Source organism: Alligator mississippiensis, chromosome 3 (assembly GCF_030867095.1).
Source record: "Alligator mississippiensis isolate rAllMis1 chromosome 3, rAllMis1, whole genome shotgun sequence".
Lineage (NCBI taxonomy): Eukaryota > Metazoa > Chordata > Crocodylia > Alligatoridae > Alligator > Alligator mississippiensis.
In genome coordinates, this window is record NC_081826.1 from 267,805,116 (window position 1) to 267,824,667 (window position 19,552).

General features: G+C 42.1%; 1 long non-coding RNA gene across 1 annotated transcript; it reads right to left on the reverse strand.

The window, feature by feature from the left end:
- Positions 1–2,917: 2,917 nt before the first annotated feature.
- LOC132249621 (uncharacterized) lies at positions 2,918–16,466 on the reverse strand. Its single transcript, XR_009461131.1, has 3 exons — positions 15,251–16,466; positions 13,470–13,567; positions 2,918–6,026 (listed from the first exon to the last, which is right to left on the reverse strand). It is a non-coding gene; the product is annotated as an uncharacterized LOC132249621 (long non-coding RNA).
- Positions 16,467–19,552: the final 3,086 nt, after the last annotated feature.

Here is a 19,552-nt window from a genome sequence, read left to right on the forward strand (position 1 = left end):
TCGGCTTATTCATTATTTCTGGCTACATTTAGAGAGTGATCAGAATATGACAATCAGTCTTTCAGTGACAGGTTTGTGGGATTTGGCAGGCTTTTAAAGAAGTCTAAATGCAGATAGTTTGAGAATAGGAGCTGTATCAGCACTGCAGTTAATATCAGGCTTGGCAAGCTAGGAAGAGAAACATGCCAAGTTTGCAGAGTCCTCAGGTTGGTTGGAGAAGTTGTTTGAAAAAAAACATTTATTAAAAAATATCAAAGTATGTTTTTCACCACATATTAAAGTTAGCACAGCAAAAGGTAGCCTTTGAGGGCACCATCAAAAGGAGATTGTTTGATAGTGGATATGCACAGGTAGCTTCCTGGATAGCAAAACCTCTTGAAGATATTAAAGCAGGTAAAGCCAAAGGGTTTTTTGGTCCCATTGCCTGTTTATGCATTCATCACGCAGTAATACCATAATAGATATCGCAGTTCAGCAGACTCCTATGAGGCTGTAAAGGACTGGTTATATGAACAGTTTCTTATATCAGTCACAGTTCAGCCTGCCCTGATTGGTTTCACAGCACACCATAGTTATAAATTATTATGCTTGCAGCCAGCAGGCTACTTGCAACACTGAACAAATAGGTTTCATGTGTGATTTTGAAACATTAATTAAAAAGAGAGAGGTGGCTAATGGAGCTAAATTTATTTATGCTAAGTGAGGATCTGGTTCTTTCTGTGTATCATTATGGGTTCCAATTTACAATGTATCAATGATGTCTTAGACCTTTGGAAGTGTTCCTGTGATACACTGCGACCCCAGATGCAGCTAAGTGTGATTTAGAGACACTTCTGGGGTGTCCTCACACCTTCAAGATGCCCTGTACCCCTAAACACTTTTCTGCCATTTGCTGGGCCAACAAGCAGTGGTGGAAAACATTCTTATGTCTAGGAACACCTTCATGGAGATCTGCACCAAGCTTGACCCTTTCCTCCAGCAGCAAACTACTGGGATGAGGATTAACTTGTCTGTTGGGAACTGCATCGTCATCACAAGATGAAAGCTTGTTGCGTCCAACAGCCACCAGTCCATGGCTAATGCTTTTGGTGGTGGCAAGTCCATGACAGAAGAGGCAGTGCGGGAGATAGGTCTGGCAGTGGGTGGTGCCTCATACACCATATAGTGGCACTGCATGTAGAGGACACAATCCAGACCACTTTGCCAGATTTCAAAAAAAGGGTCAGCATGGTGGCATGCAGAGATATCTCCCCTAATTAAATGGTATCTCCAGGAGTAACTGTATCATCAGTTCATAGCCTGAATACAAGCAGAGCCAAAAGGCTAAGTGCAGACATTTGGGGAGGTTAGGAGGATGTTTGACTATGTTCAAAATGGCCACCTAGTATAAGGTAAATTGGTATGTGGGGAGCTAATGAGAAGGGTTTAGGGAGATCAGAGAGACAAACAAGCTTGGGGTAGGGATTAGGGATCCACAGGTGGAATGGGGGTGGGGGGCAGGCAGGATCTGTGGGAGCAGTCAGGGGGATTGAAGTGGTACAGGCAGGATCTAGGGGGGTTGCTTGGGTCCCGGAGGGTCTGGCAGGATCATGAGGACTCTCAGGACCCATGGGGGGAGGAGCTTGTGGGGGGGCCAGGGGCTATTTTTAGTTCCACAATCCCCCCAGCAAACCTATACTCCATCCCTTCTGTCCCTCCCTGCACTGATACTTACTTCCTCAGCACCAGCAGTGATGAAGTGTGACTCAGAGTGACTTAGACAAATTGGAGGAATGGACCAAATGAAATTTCATGAGGCTTAACAAGGACAAGTGCAAAGTCCTGCACGTAGGACGGAAAAATCCCATGTACTGGTATAGGCTGGGGACTGACTGGTTGGGCAACAGCTCTGCAGAAAAGGACCTGGGGGTTACAGTGGACAATAAGCTGATTATGAGCCAGCAGTGTGCCCTTGTTGCCAAGAAAGCTAAAGGCATACTGGGCTGCATTGGTAGGTGTGTTGCCAGTAGGTCAAGGGAAGTGATTATTCACCTCTATTTAGCACTGGTGAGGCCACATCTGGAGTACTATATTCAGTTTTGACCACCCCACTACAGAAAGGGTGTAGACAAATTGGAGAGGGTCCAGCTGAAGGCAACAAAAATGGTGAGGGGGCTGGGTGACATGACTTATAAGGAAACACTGAGGGAACCGGGCTTATTTAGTCTAGAGAAGAGGAGACTGAGAAGGGTTAAAATGTTGCCTTGAGGGGTCAGGCCAACGCTCAGGATTTCAATATTGCACTGTTAGACAGGTCGGTGTGGTGTACAATTGCACATGCACACATAAAAATCAGTTAAGCACACATACACTCACTAAGTGCATACACACTCACACTAGCAGCTCAGATACAGACACGTTCAAAATAATTAGTCTAGGTTCATGCACACCTATCACCAGTTTAAGCCCATACATGCTACACACACCAAATTTAGACAGAATCAGTTACCAGTTACCAACACCTGCACATCCAATGTACATGCGTGGATTACTAATTCATATACCACACACACTGGTAGCTATATATATGTGTGTGTGTGTTCACTAATTTACACACATACCACCCACCTACACATACACACAAGTGAGTTCCTAAGTTAGGTATTGTAATAGGTATGTATATATGTATGTATGTGCTTGATGTACTTGGGATACCTGGGGAAAGGTTAAGGTAAGAAAGTAGAAGTGTGGGGAGTTAAAGTTACCAGGACCGGGATTAGAACCAGTGGACTACAGTGGCCTGGGCTGAAGAACTGAGACTCGGGGGTAACTTTAGGTTAATTGATCTTCATTGATTAAAAGACAATGCCCAAAGCCTGCAGAACAGGGAAGCATGCTGGCACAGAGTCTGGGACTGGAGCCAGAGCTATGGGGGAGGTGAAAAGGTAGATGGGGACAGGGAAAATGGGACTAAGGGAAAGTGTGGGTATTAAAGAGGAGCTCTGGGTGTGGGGAGCCAGAGGATGGCTCTGGGGCAGCTAGAGAAGTTGCAGGGAGCAGCAGTAGGTGCTGGATGCTGGAGAAAGCTGCAGGACAGCGAAGTGGAGCTGGGAAGCTGCAGGGGGCAGGGGGGAGGATTACAGAAAGTGTGGGGGAAGCCTGAAAACAGAGAGACAGACAGCAGAAAATCACAGGAAAAGCAGCAGGTGGCAGGGAAGCAAGGAGAGGCTGAGAGGTGGCAGACAAGGGGAGATGGAATTGGGAGGAGATCGGGAAACTAGCAGAGAGGGTGGGAACTGGAGCTGAGAGAGAGAGAGAGAATGAGGCTGGAATTTCAGATAGGGAAGGGACTGGGATTCAGTAAAGCATGACCCAGCTCGGGGTTGCAAATGACAGTGGTTTTATTGAACAGGGGAGATGGTGACACAATGCCAAATTTGTTCCCTTGCACCCACACACATGCATGCACGCACGCACACACAATGGCAGCAGGGGTTAAAGAGGCTTGGTGCAGGGGCTGAAGTCCACTGAAGTTCAGGAGGAGAGAGAGAGAGAGTCCACATTGTAGGAGGAGATGTGCAGGTAATACCTACCTATCCCAAGCTGGAAGTTGATCCTTGATGGCCAGTTGGGGTCTCCTTCAGCTCGGTGTTGTCCAGAGGGGTCGCTAGCAGGGTCTCTGGGATGGATAAGTGACGTGAAGCTGGTCTGGTCCGTATGGAAATGGCATTCCCACTGGGTCTGTCTTCACTGCCCCTTTTTATAGGGGCAGACTGTGTGTGACCCTAATGACAGGAGGCATGCCCAGGCAAGGGTCAGCCCCTGGTGTACTGAGCATGTGTGCTGCATGCAGGGATGTGCAGTTTCCGGTGTCTGTAATGGTGGGGTACAATGATAGAGTTGCTGGTTCTGCTGGATCTTATGTTTTTCAAATGCTGGTCTTGTCTCTGTTCCTGGGTGAGGTCCATGGTTCCTGGGTGAATCAATGCGAGGTGATGGCCCAGTCATTACAGGCCATTCAGTAGAGGCCTGCTACCATTGTATTTCAATCATTCCCAATCATTCTCATTCATCTGGGAACCAATTTACATGGGAGGGGTACAATGAATCATATTGTTGCAACATGGGACACCCAGGCAGAGGACAGAAGATGGAGGCTTGACATATAAAATGGAAACTTGACATGACTTTGGTTCACTTAAAAACACAGGCCTAAACCATACAATATTCATATGAAACAATAAAAATCAATACAAAAATGATAATAATACAATATACAACAGTAAAAATTACTACAAACCTAATAATTATACAATATAAAACAATGGATATCCAAAACCAAAAACTTGCTACCAAAATAAAAATGTTTAAAGCATATCCTAAGTTTGAGCTCACTTATACTTATGTATAGGGAATATAGAGGGAGAGAAAAGTCAGAAATGGTTGGGGAAGGGGAGGGAATGCATTTTAAAATTAAAAAAAAGAAAAAGAAAAACTGGGGGTTTTGCTACATTAATAGCAGCCTTCAACTACCTGAAGCGGGGTTCAAAAGAAGATGGAGCTGGACTGTTCTCAGTGGTGGGAGATGACAGAACAAGGAGCAACAGTCTCAAGTTGCAGTGATGGAAGTTTAGGTTACATATTAGGAATGCTTTTCTCACTAGGAGGGTAATAAAACACGGGAACAGGTTACCCAGAGAGGTGGTGGAAGCTTCATCCTTGGAGGTTTTCAAAACCCGGCTAGACAAAGCTTTGGCTGGGATGATCTATTTGGTCCTGCTTGGGCAGGGGGTTGGACTAGATGACCTCCTGATGTCCTTACAACCCTAACTTTCTATGATTCTATGATTCTATGAATGCTGATAAATCTGGCAGCACCCAGAGCGGCTTGCAGGATGGGAGGTATGATGCGCCAGGGCTGGGGCTGGCTGATCCACAGGGTAGGGAGCAAGTGGGGTGCGGGGGAGACGGGAGGGGGGGAGGGAAAGCACAGCCCTGGGGTTGCAGTTGGGCTTTCCTGGCCCTAGGGTTTCACAGATAGCTGTACAGAAGTTCCATGCACCAGTCTAACTTAGAGTGAGTAAGTTTTATTAGTAGATGTTTAGGATTGTAAATCCAAAAAAAGATGACAAAGCCGGTAGGGAAATACAGGTCACCCGAGTGAGGGACTAACAATAGAAGGATGAGGGTGAGGAGGGAAACACAACTAGGTTACAGGAGATACAATGTTAGCCAACTAAGCCCGGGGGTGGGGGGAAGGGGGAAGGAGAGGGAAGGGGTTCGCGTGCAGAGGGGGGGTTCAGGCGGTCCCCTCTGGGTCTGGTCTGGCGGCGGTTCATCTGGTGGGGTCGGAGTACTGGCGGTGGCCCGTGATGTGTTCCATGTAGATGTTGCGGGACCAACGGATGGTGTCGGACACCATGAGGCAGCGCACGAGCTTGGCATTGCGGTGGGAGACACGGCAGGCACACAGGACACTCTCGTTGCTGGGGTCCCAGGCTCCGAGCGTTCCCACAATGAGTGCATCGACCGTCATGTCGTAGCCACGGCCCCTCAGGATGTCGGCCAGCAGGGCGTACTTCTCCCACTTGCGAGCCTGGGCGTCAGTGACACTGATGCCCAGGCTCACAAGCGGGAGATCCAAGTCAATCTTAGACCAGGTTCCACCATTTTAAGAACAGCCCATGTGCACATAACTTCTGGATAGTTTGGGGTTTAAATTGATTTCTGATCACTAAGACTGGGTCTATAAATGTAAGGTCTGCACCTGGTGAACTAAGTTAGACTGGGTGGCCATTTTAACCTGATCTAACCTCAATGTCCAATGTCCCCAAATGTCTGCACTTAGCCAGAGATTCTTAAGCACCAAACTCTCTGGAGAGTTGAAGATTTTTGTAAAATGAAGAAGCATCCTCTTCTTTGATTTTGCCGTGTTTATGAGGAACCCAGCTTTGTGTACTTCATAAGCCACAATACACTATCTTCTCTCTCCCAGAGTGCAGATTATGTTGCATGGAGAAAAATCTAGCCTGACCAGGAAGACCAGCCTGGAGACAAACAAGAATACGAAGCACCTGAACAACAATTCTCTTGAAGCAACATGGAAGAATTTTCGATTTGAAATGTTTTGATTTCAGACAACTTATTTTGGTATTCAAATTTCTGCAACAAAATATGCATTTTCTCTGGGGTATCAAAAAAGATTTTTGGCAAGGTCTAGAATTAGTAACAATATCAGCATTAATTCCTACAGGCATTTCCTTATAAGTGTACCAAGGTTGAGAGATGCTCCTTTCTTCTCCATTCAACCTCTTTGTGTTTTAAAATTCAGGGAATGACCTGACCCAAAGGAACGAGAGAGGACCAAGATCTCTCTCTCTGCCAGTCAATACAGGATTATTATTATTAAGACGACCCCAAGGCCATATTAGCTGTTGGGATTGTTTCATACAGAATGGTATGGAATTAACCCCAAGAAAGCACTATTTATTTTGTCTAGAATGATAATAAAAGAGGGGAAAAGATAAAGGAGTATAGGGTAATTGTAGTTCACATCACAAATTTTGATGAGAATTTTATCAGTTGCCATAGTAAGCAAACTCTGTCTCCCAAGAGCAGCTGATACGAGAAGACTGATTTTCTTTCTTAGACTCCCATGTTGTAGTTCTCTGGACATTTACTGGAAAAAAACAGTAATGTCTGACTTAGACTACATATATAATCCTAAATATATGTTTTGGTATTCATGACTCTTCAGTTTGACTGTTTACAAATATTTGGGCCTGAAAGCAGCACTTTTTCTAATGAAAAAAACAGCAGTATATGATATAAAGAACTGACTGATGTTGGACAAATTCCAGATTGGATATATGCACAGTTTGTTATTTCAGTACGTAAAGCATTCAAACAAGGAACACAACAGAAACCACATGATGCAGGTAATTAATCAGCACACTGAAAGTGGGCATAATATTTGCAACAAATTCTTTGTGAGAATTTTGAACCAGCGTTACATTTAAAAATATTGCAGCCTGCTTGCTGACATTTTGCAAGAATAGGGTGTGGGGGGGAAGCCAGATATGTAGAATAGATTGATTATTGTGACTTACTTGCTTACCTTTATAATGAGTAAAGGATTAGATAATATGTACTCACTTGTGTAGCTGCTATACCTCATCAAATAGTATGGACTAACAATGCTTGGTGCATGAACTATCGCATTTACGCAACATTGTATTTTTTAAACCTCTAGATAAAATAAAACTAACTAAGCCTAACAAATTATCTGTCATAGAGGTGAAGTCAGTATTATTCTCTCTTTCTAACAAGTGGAAGAAGTCAGACATCATGGCCCCCAATCCAGTAAAAATCTCAAAAGTGTGCTTAGTTTAAGTAGGGGTTTGGGTTGTAGCCGTGTTGGTCTAAGGACATAGGCAGACAAGGTTCCTTGGGGGAATTTGATATCTTTTATTAGACCAACCCAAATAGTTGGAGAATAGTTATTAAGCAAGCTTTCGGGTTCAAAAACCCTTCGTCAGGCTAAGGAAGCTTCAGCAGTTGGTGTGTGCTCTTCCTGGATGGAATGAAAAGTAAAGAAGCCAGAGGCTGGGCTGGGCTGGGCTGGGGAGTCAGTTGCCAGGCAGATTGTAATGTATCAAAAATCCAATGTCTATGTTTAGTCCCTGATCTCTAGTATCCAGCAGGTTAATGAAATGGAGTTCATAGGCTCGTCTCTGGGAAGTGTTGTGTAAGTTTCCCTTGAGGATCAGGACTGAGAGGTTGGAGAGAGAGTGGCCCTCCTGTGAGAAATGTGCCCCCACCGGTAATTGGGCGTTTCTATCTTTGATGGATTTCCGGTGTGCGTTCATTCTGGTGCGCAGTTGTTGTCTGGTCTCTCCTACATATCTTCCATCAGGGTATTTGGTGCATTGGATGAGGTATATTACATTTCCGGAGGTGCAGCTGTAAGATCCTGGGATGCTGATGGCTCTGTTGTGGGGTGTAGTAACAGTGGGGGTGATGGAGATGTGTTGGCAGGTTTTGCATTTCTTGTCCTGGCACGGTCTGAATCCTTTTGGTGTGTTCTGGGCTTGAGGAAGTTTGCTTCTGGTGATGAGGTTGGCAAGGTTCGGTGCCTGATTGAAGGCTAGGATGGGTGGCTCTGGGAAGATCTTTTTAAGAATAGGGTCTCTTTCTAATATGGGTTGCAATTTTTTGAGGATTTTCCGTACAGGTTCAAGGGAAGGGTGATACATCATAACCAGTGGTGTGCGATTTGTGGGTGTTTTTCTTCTGTACTGCAGCAGTTCTTCACATGGTATCCAGGTGGCTCTTTCAAACGTGTGATCTACCTCTCTGGAGGAGTGTCCTTGCTGGGTGAAAGCCTTTTTAAGATTGGTGAGGTGGCAATCCCGGGTGTTCTCTTCAGTACAGATGCAGTGGTATCTGAGGGCTTGGCTGTATATCACAGCTTTTTTGGTGTGTTTAGGGTGATTGCTGGTTCTGTGCAGATATGTATGTTGGTCTGTGGGTTTCTTGTATATCATGGTCTATATTTTACCCTTCTGGATACTGATCATTGTGTCTAAAAAGGAGATGTTGGTGTAGTATTGTAGTGATGTAGCTGTGATGGTCCAGGACATGATGGTTACTGTGATTCTTTTCTTCTCAGTTCTGAAGAATGTCTTGCATTTGAAAGCTTGTCTAAGTTTATCCAAACTATGCAACTAGTCTAATAAAAGAGATCACCCAAAGAAATCTATGCCTCTCTTAGTTTGGGTATGAGCAATCTCAGTCCTAAACCACTGCATACCTAAGTGAGCGCATAACTTTTGACGTGTAATAAAAGTCCTGAGGCCTAAGTAACTGGCACATGACAAATCACTTTCAGATCCCAGGTTGAAATCAGAATTTCCTGACTTCTGGCTCCAGGGCCTGTTTGTTAAACTATGCAGCCTCCCCTTTTATTACAGAAATAATATTAGCTATACTTGATGAATGAACATGCAGTGTGGTATATGTGACTGAGCCATACTAAAGCTTGATAGCTAGTATGTAGTTGCCTTTTGCCATCTAATCTAAATAAGAAATACTTCATGTCTGAGGAAACTCCATGCAAAGAGGCACTCTTCTCAAGCCATTTATGAATCAGTGACTTCACACAGTTTCAGGACATTGTGATAGCCAGAAGAGATCATTCTGAAAACAGCTTATTACTAACCTCATGGTAGTTTCTGCAGAAATGAGTTGGTTCTAGAATATTGGCCAAGTACCAGTTTAGCACAAAACAATTATTACAAAGTTCCTTGTAGTTTAAATTGGATAAGATATTCTTTTTCTCTTGCCCTAACCTGTGTAGTATTGCAGTGCACTGTCTAACAGCTGCTGTACTGTCCACTAGAAAAGACTAGATTTCAGTGGCATGTTAAGTGATCCATTTACCGAGAGCTTGTAATCTGTTTCTAAAGTATGCCAAGCACTTTTGGATTCTTCTGGATGAATGGCAAATAATTGACAAAAGTAAAGTTATTAACTGGCTGACATAACTGGCTCATTCAGACATCCAGCTCTGCTCGGAATCTGTATGACCTCACCTCTGCTTGGGAGACAAAGTTTTTACTTACTGATTGGCTGAAACTATAAAAACAAGTGAATTTTCCTGACAGGAGGAATGAGCCATGACAGCAGTCTGGACACGGCGGTCAGCTGGCCAACTTTGTCAGCTCAGGAGGTGACTTCCGTCTGAATTAGTAAAGGGAATGTCATGCAGAGACAAGGCACAGTCAACAAGACCTCGGGCCAAATAGATGCAAAGGAAGATAGACACTATTTTACTTCTGAAACTTCCACAGGGAAAAGTGGACAGACTTTTTAGGAGAAAGACATCACATGTACTCATTCCAGCAAGAAGATATTCAACACAGCACAAATATAGTGTTGCAGTACTATGCACTAGGAAGCCAGTCTCCTACTAGTTACCCTGATTTACAGCTACAGCTGCACCATTGTGCCTCACTTGAATTTCACATGACATGATGATATACTATCATACCAAGAAGACCAACAGAATGGACTGTATTCACAGAGAGTAGAAAGTGACTTGACCTTAACAACAGTAATCACAGAGATTATGGTAGTTACCAAATATGAAGTGAGTATGTGATCTTTAAATGCTATGCCACAAGCGTACAAGCAATAATCTCATTCTCAACCATCTACATGCAAACGGATCATTGTTGCAATTTATTTGATCCTATTTAATATAGATTCTTGCTGACACTGGAAAGTCCATGTTCAAACACAGCTAAGTTTAGCACTGTGTTCTCATCTGCTAAGCTGAGGCTGATTTGGCTAAGCTGTTTCCATGCTGTTGCATGAGGCAAGCCTGTGGCTCTGGCATTATGAGGAAGACTGGGGAACTCTTTCACCCACAGTTCAGCCTGGTTCTGGCCCACCTGTCCAAGTCCCTCACTTAGGGTTTTCATACTCTGTAATCATTTTCATTTTCTCTAGGAAGGAGAGAGAGCTAAACCCTAAAGCCCCAAACCTTGATGTATTTGTTACCAAGGGAGGCCAGAGAAGACTTGAAAATAAACAGCAGAAAATTTTGGATTCTGGTCAAATAATAATTTTCCTGTTTTATTCACCTTGTTGGGCATCATGACTCAAGTTTTAAAGCTATTTAAGGACCTTACTATATTGATTTCTGTGGGGCATTTAAATGGCTTTAAACATTTTAAAAGATGTTGGCATCTGCCAAGGAAGAAGTTTTATCATATCAGTTTTTACTGTATTTTAGTGGTTGCTGTTCTTCCCTGTCAGCAACAAAACCTCGTTTAATAAGAGGAAGTGATTTTGGAGAAGCAGATAGACCCAAGTGGGTTTTCTGCTTTACTTTTGGAACTGCTGACTTCAGTGTTTGCAGTCTCCTTTTCTGTCTCTCTCAGTGCCACAGAATCCTAGGTTGTGGCCTGAATGCTTTGTTAGGTGAATCATTCCTGGTCACCTTTTTATTACATCACACTTGGATCCGAAGTACTAGCTATTTTTAATTGCTGTTGGTTCAGATCTGGAAAGGCACTTTTAGGAGATTATTTAGGGGCTGAATCTTTAAAGGAGCTTCTTCCTTTTGCATTTTAGGGATCTGATTTTTTTAGTGCTCTACTGTTGCCCTGCTAATGTGATTAACAGGGATAGTGGAGTGGTTTGCATATTTTGTCCATTAACCGCCCCCCACCCCGCACACACGCACACACTCCCATACTGTATAAATCTTTGGTAAACTATCTTATATTAGGAACCATAAAGATATTTCTTGGTGCAGCTAGATTTTGACTAAACTATATAAATATTTCAAAATCCTCCTATATGGTGTTATTTGCAGTCAAATAAAGCTGATTTCTTCAGTATTACAGTTCAGTTGTTAGAAAGTCTGTCCTGAGGTTACTCCAACCTGACCTCCTAGAGGTTACCCTTCCTCCAGCTTTCTCCCACATGCTACCTATTTACCTAGTAATGAATGGAAACATGTTCTGTATGAATGTAGGCCTGCTAGAGACAAATATGGACAAAATATCTGGGTCATTGCAAGCCTTGTTTTCCACCCTGTGAAATGCACCTGTCATTAGGTCAGTCAGAGCAGAATTTGGCTCCCTTTTTTAATGCTTTCTTGTCATGCTAAAACAGAGTCAATGCATTAATCCATATGAGATTTAAAAGCAAGTAGCAATTACATGTGCATCTTATACATAGCATCTTTAGACAACTGTAGATTAGTCAGCTTTGCAGCTCCTTAGAAAAAGCTTTTATACTTGTTTTGCTCAAAGACTTTCCTTGTAAACATTTTTTGTTACACAACAGTAGTAACGTTTATTCTTTTTTTAGCACAAGCAAAAGAAGCATAACATTTAATCTGAGATAAATGTTTTGTCCTTTTCTAGAATATTTCTTTATATAGTTGAACTCGGATGCTAAATAAAAATACATGTTAGAATAAGTAGCAAGGGCAATAAACATTTCATACATATATCAGAGTAGATTGTATCCTATATGTTGGAAACAAATATTATTTTAATATTTGTTGTACAGAGATAGTTTAATAGATAGGCTGTTTGTGCCCCAAAGCTGACATCTGGTATCTTAATATTGGATCAACTCTAATAATGAATATCCTCCAGATTCTCAGGATTTTCTTCTTTAAAAAAACCCCCATCACTCTATTGTCAAAGAAATGAAAATATATCACTCATTTATATATTTGTACTGAATCAAAAATCTGTCATGTGAACTAAGCCAAATGTCCTTCCCTAAATGAGCTCTTGGATGTTTGCCTAAGATTAAATGCAGCTGATGATGTTGGACAATCTGCATTGTGCTTTTCTGTTTTGTTTTGTTTTGTTTTGTTTTGTTTTGAAAAATGAGTAATCAGAAGAAAGAATAACAGTAATTGCCACCAACCATATGGGTATATATTTGGCTACAAGCTCATGCTATCCACCTTTTAGTACCACTGTATAAGATCCCTTTCTTACTATGAAACTATGAAAAAAATGTTCTATTATAAAATTTCACAACCTAAATATACACTAAGGAACTGTGTAACATAATCAGACTTTAATTCATATTATGTATTTCCTTGAAAGAAAGGGATCTTATACAGTGGTGCTAAAAGGTGGATAGCATGAGCTTGTAACCAAATATATACCCATATGGTTGGTGGCAATTACCGTTATTCTTTCTTCTGATTACTCATTTTTCAAAACAAAACAAATTTTATTTGAATGATTTTGATTGTTCACAGTCCTGGATTTGCTATGACTTAAGAGCACAGTAATTCACTTGTCAGTGTCTACTGTCATGAGTATAATGGAGTGTTCTTTGGAAATATATGCAGACTTACTAGCATTCAGAGCATCTATGCTAGTTGTATGAGGAAATCATGTTAATGTTTGCAATAATTTGACTCTTTCCTCTGGGATTTATATTATGAACAATAACAAGTCACCAAGCAGTGAACCATTCTTTTAATGGCTTAAAGATTTTGTAATGGTTTGGTAGATCTCCAACGTACAGTTTAGATCAAATCCCCCTAGGTATTTATTCTGCCCTCACCACCATGGAATCTGATGGCTTTTGTGATAGACTGCTAAAGCTTAGGAACACCCCAAATCCCCTTTTTCTGAGTCTGCACTTTAGAGAAGAAAAATGGGTGTGGCCTTCCAAAAAGGGGTACAAGCAGCCTACAAACGTTTGTGTTCTCTGCTGCCCCTTGAAGCAAAGGCTAAGGACTTGAGTAAGGAGTGTTCAGTGTGAAGCTAGCCAAAGAGCCAAGAACATGCTGCTGCTCCTTTCTACAAAGCACCACTCTGCCATTAGTGTTATTGTTATATGGTCATTTTCCTTTCGGGATCATTCTATGCTCAAAGAATTGGCTAGCCTCATTGTGACAATTGCTTTTCTTTGAACTTGCTTGCTTTTACATATGCTCTTACCTTTGGTTGAGCAAGTAGTGGCATCCTCTGATTAACTGTTCTCATAGGGAAGAAAAACCATGGCCCCAGCATCTCAGCATTCACAAGTACGCTGGTACCTTGAGGTATGTAGAAAAAACATTTAAAGCTGTGTCTATGGCCGAATCGCTGATTCTCTGAATCAGCATCGAATCTTCAGATTTGGATTCAGCCAAATTCAATCAGGAACAGTGATCTGATTCAACTAATCAAATCACTGTCCCCGATTTGGGCCCAATCTGAATTGAATAGGGCCCATTTTGCACACCCCTATTGCATATATGGTTTCTATTCCTTAAGTATAGCTTGTGTCAAGTGACATTAAACAATCTCTTCTTTGTTGCATAGTACTGAGTGCAAGTCAGTCAGTTGCATTTCAGTCTAAAGTCAAAATGTTCCCATTTCTTGGCTTGTTCTGCCCTTGAGACACTGTAATATACTACAGGAGACAGCAGAGTAACATGAAGGACTCAGATGAAACCTAGAAGCGACATAAGATCACTGAGTGGTGGTAGCAACTGATTTGTATTGACAGGTCCTTTCTACATGTTTAGTATTGCCATGTTCTGTCTTTGTTACCGATATAATTTTTTATGACAAAATTTTGCCTCCCCACTTTACACATGGCTATGATGGTGTTATGTGTTCCCTTGTGTTATTGCTCCATAAGTAGCAGAAAAGTGATCTCTCATACCAGAGCTTATTGCTATGATAAACTATAACTCGCTGTCTGTTAGCTCTGGAGGGGCTGTAAAGGCAGATGATTTACCTGAATTTAGGCAAATGCTGCCTTCCTTTTGTTGTAATATTACATGCTCACTCACCATTGAATGATGTGCATATGTCAAAGTTACCACTATCAGGTGAGATGCTAAGGTAGTTTTACACTATGCTGTGTGAATGCAGGGTTTAATTTACCCTGACACATTCTTTCCAGGATATTATCAATAAAACAGAAGTTGGAAGAAAGAATAAGAGAATCAGTAAGAACTGATGAGGAAGAGAATAATCTTCATAATTCACTCAAAGAAAAGGAGGAAGAAGAAATAAATAGCATAGAGCAACCAAACCCCTTTAAGGAAAAGGGGTTCTTTTTTAATCTAATCTAATCAAAGTGAATCAAGATTCAACTGAGGTACAGGTTGAAGTAGCTGGTCTATCTAACAGTATGGTTATGTCTTTTTTGACCTTATAGGGGCTGAGCTCTTCCACATGCAAATAGGTTTCCATGGAGCTTCACTACTCTAGCTGAAAGGGAAACCTGTCTGTAGGCTGGTTGCAATCATACCTTGGAACATATTAACCAGGCAGGGAGAGACTCTAGGTTTTTAAAGCAAAATAAGCAAGGGTGTTTCACAAGAAATGGACTAAAGGGAATGATGTAATTGGCTGAATAACTTTGAAAAACATCTAATTTTGTCCCTCAGTCCTTTTTTTTTTTTACCCTCGGTCTTTTTCTTCGATATAGTTTTAAAGATCATTTGACTCGCTTCGTGCTGTTTCTCTCTAATACCATTTTTCTCATTTCTCTCCTGATAGATTTGTTTCTGTTTTCTTTTGAGTTTCTTATTTTTTATCCTCTTTGCTTGCTCTTTCATTCTGCTTTGTGTTCCTCGTAGCACTTTCTGTTCCTCTTTCTCCACACAGTTTTCTCATATCTCTTTTCATTACATGGACCCTTACTTCCCTTAACTTCATCCTTCCCAGATAGATGCCATATTTTTCTGACATAGCAGAATTATCATTTTGTTCTCTCCACCGACCTCCTTCTTAGGTGGTTATGCAGTGCTTTTGCTATGATAACCGTCAGTTCTCCAGGGAGAAATCCTGTGCAAAACAAACCAGGAAAGAGGAGAACAAAAATGATACAGCTGGAATAAGGCTTTGTAAGCCTCTTACAGGAAGTCAAATCCCAATTGCTGGATTCCCCTATGGCAGCTAAGTAGAGACTAATTTCACCCAGAAATCACGGGTAATCCAGGTCTAATAATATAAACTTAGTTGAGATAAATAGAAATGAAATTACATTAAACCTGCAGCCACATTCAGGGGAACAGCGTAGAGATAACAGTTGAGGGTGCCTGATCTCATTGCATTTGTAGTGGAGCTGATGAGGAATTCCAGGAGAGCTGAACAGATTTTGATTAAAGATATCAGTGTTAGACAAATTATGGATGTTTTCACACTACAGATGGTGCCAGAATCTGAGGTAGAATAAAAGTACAAGGTTAGTCAGTGTGCGATGATGGCTTATGCATATTGTTTCCCTAAACTGCTACAGTAACCAAAAAGATACTTCAATTTACATCATTCTGAAACAGCTGCAGAAAGGCAAAAACATAGGCCAGATTAGGAAACCTATGTTTTTAAGATCAGCAACATCCATTTTCCCCACTCTTTTGCAGTGGGGTATAAGTATGGACACTAGCTCTTCACCATTGCAGTATTATGCTTGCATTGGGCTGAAGCCAGTGGGCGTATTAGGCAGGGTTTACAGCCATCATATGTGTATCACTGTTTTTTTCAGTTGCTAAGGGTGTGTAAATTAATGTCACTGTTACATTTTCATGCAATAACACTAACAAGCAAACTAAACAACTGAATTGTTTGCAGAGTTCCACAACAATTCGACCCTGTGCAATGGCCCCTGGGAATTTTTTTCTAACATACAAAGCCCTCAACAGGACCAGCCCAATTCCCCCATGCACACATGAGGTCTTCCAGACTAGGTGGGGGCATACAGTGTTGCTGTCATGAGCAAATTGTGAATTTTCCATGATTATTTTAAAGTTCCTGGAGTAATAGATTCATAGACTTAGCTACAACATCACAGTTAGAGTTTGTATCCAACTGATTACTGCTTCATGTGTCAGGGTGTTTTTAAACCTTCCACAGAGGCATTGGGTGTTAGCTGCAGCCAAGACTGGGAATTTTGACTAGGGTGTGCCAATGCCCCTGCTGGGACCAAAACTGGAGTTTCCTGGCTAGAGGGTCTTGTCCCTCAACTCAGGATCAGACTGATCTCCGTATTTGGCATCAGGAATGAATTTTACCACGTGGTCAGCTTGATATGGACTGTGGGGTTTTTTATCTTCCTCTGTAGTGAGGAGCACAGCCCTCTGATTTCTTTAGCATATATTAACAACGTTTAATAGAAGCAGGATGTGGGCTGCCATGGTTCCCCTGCTTTACCTGTGTCAGCTTAGGGCATTACATTTTGTGTTGTGTCTGAGTCGACAGCCATTTTACAGAGAGTTTAGATTATGTATTGTATAGGAGAATTTGGACAGGTATGATCCTGCCTCAGGCACTGGGGTGGACCGGATAACCTCTGGCGGTCCTTTCCAGCCCTACTTCTCTATGATTTCTATGATCTCCCACTGCTCCTGAGCCCTTTTCAATATTTCTTTGTTGCAGAATACTAAATGTGACATATAATAATGAATAACAAACAATAATAATAATAATAGTAATAATTAATGAATAACATTGAACCAAAAACAATTTCTGAAGAACTCCACTAGAAAAACCCCATTTTTCATCTACCTAATATAGGCAGCATTGATTTTGCACTATTTATTTTTTACCAGAATGTCATGCAGGACTTCAGAGAAGTCTATTATGCCAACATGAATACCAGAATCAAATAAACTTATGATTTCAAAAGGTATACAGTTTTTGACAAGACTGGTTTTCTACCTCTTGACTAGCATGAGTTATGTCACCATGCTTTCATTTTTCAATTTTTTTTTACTACTAACCTATACCAGCCTTGGCGTGATTTTGTTTTGGGCAGATGCAGGCTCAATGGCATATGGCTTCCTGAGAATTGTAGTTTTAATTTAAATTAAAAATAAACAAGGTTGCAGAGAAAAGGTTGAAACAGGACCTTTACTACCTCAGAATGCACAAGATAAATCAAAAGAAACCATAGTTTATCCATCTGCAGAATCTTCTGGGCTTTTATTTATTTACTTATTTAGAGATGATCTGGGTGTGTCTACACATGCATTTACTGCACAGTAATTTAAATTACTGAGCAGTAAGCAGCTTTTACACCAGCATCTACATGTACAAGCATTACAGCACAGTAACACTGTGTGTGGACTGACCTGGGACTAAAGTTAGTCCCAGCTCAGTCCGTACAAACAGGCTTATTGTGCAGTACGGTGTCTACATGTGCCTTACTGCATAAGGACTACTCGGGCATAAATTTGCTACCTGCATTGTGCAGGTAGCAAATTTACACCCAAGTCAGCATAAGTTGCAATAGTTAGTGCACTGTATGGGCACACACATGTAAACATGCACCTGTACTGCACAGTAATTTCTGGTTACTGTGCAGTAACCTAAGTTAATGCACAGTAACGGTGCACATGTAGATACACCCTCTGAGGAGTTTTTGGAGCTTTAGCATATGAACAAGGAAGCATCAGAGTGAGCTAAAAGGGGCCTGAGCTGCAGTGCTCTGTGCTCTTTGTTTTACCCTATGGTAAGTGGAAGCTAAACTATGGTGACTGACTCCTCTGTCACTGATAGTTGTCTCACTTTAGGTTTCACCTACCATGTGTTAAGAGCAGGCAGATGGACAATTACTAGGCACAATAGGCATGTCTACATGTGCATTTACACCAGCTTAAATTTACTGAGCAGAAAATTACTGCACAGTAAACAGGAATAAGCCTATGTCTACACGTGCAGATAACCTGGGACTAAATTTAGCCCAGGTCAGAGCAGCCTGCCATGTGCCCCTGTGGCCACCAGGGGAGAGCTCCAGCCTCCAGCCACATGGCTGCCAGCACTTGGGACTAACTTTAGTCCCAAATTGAAGGCAGAGCCAGCTGCCAGCATTTGGGACTAACTTTAGTCCCAAATTGAAGCCAGGAGAGGTGGCCAGCCAGGAGCCCTGGGGCTGGGCTCAGGCTGGCCCCCTAGTGGTTGGCATACCCAGCAGGGAGGCCTCCTGGGTTACTGCACCATAACACATCTACATGTGCATTGCTGCACAGTAATTAATTGGGCATAAATTTGATACCTGATCATGATGTGATACCACTCGCATCAGCATATGTCATTATATTTACTGCACAGTATAGGCATTCATGTGTAGATGTGTGCCTGTCCTGTGCAGTCATTTTGGTTACTGTGCAGTAAATGTGTACATGTAGACATGCCCAGTGAGTCTCCAACCCGTTTTAAGTCACTAATTTATGCATTTGTCCATATCCTTACTCATAATCCCTTAGTCTTTTGATATAGAGAGACCTGTTAGTCTGAAGTCAAGCAGAAGACACCTCAGGATGGCACCTTGGAAACTAACAGGTTGCTACTGGTTCAAAGAGGCATGAACTGCCTATGAAAGCTAACAGCATTAGCTTTCATAGGCAGTTCATGCCTCTTTGAACCAGTTAGTCTCTAAGGTGGCAAACCTATCCTGCCTAGTCCTTTGGGGCTGTTGATGCTGTGAGGCAATGGAAGAAGTGGCCACATACTCCTTCACACAGGCAATTCTGGCCCCTTTGCCACAGGGGAGCAAGTTAAAGAAGCCCTCAAAGCTACCCTAGCAGGTACTGTAGGCTGAAGAGGCCCTCAGAAGTCTTTGAACAGGGACACCATTAAGATCTGATTTAGTGCATGAAATGGTTTACAATCTCAATTGATACGCAGTTGCTAGCTGCTAATAACCAGGACCACATTTAATTTACTGGACAAGAAGATCATTTCTTCCCCCTACATTTGAAGCAAGAACTGTGCATGGGGCTAGTCCCAGAATTCCAGTGTCATTTCATTCTATTAATTATGAAGAATGTGAAATGCGGAATACATAGGAAGCTTTAAGCAAATGGAAAGCCTGCTTCCCTCCCAAGCCAACAGCAGCAGCAGTGGTGACTGCAGCACAGCAGTGGACAGCAGCAGGGTTCTGTAGCTGGGATCATGTCTCAACTGGTTTCTCTCCAGACCCCTCCTACTCTGGCTGTTCCCCAGTGAGTCATTGCAAACCCTCCCACCACAAGACAAGAGCTGGAAATATGACAGCGATCAGAATAACACTGAAAATGAATCTA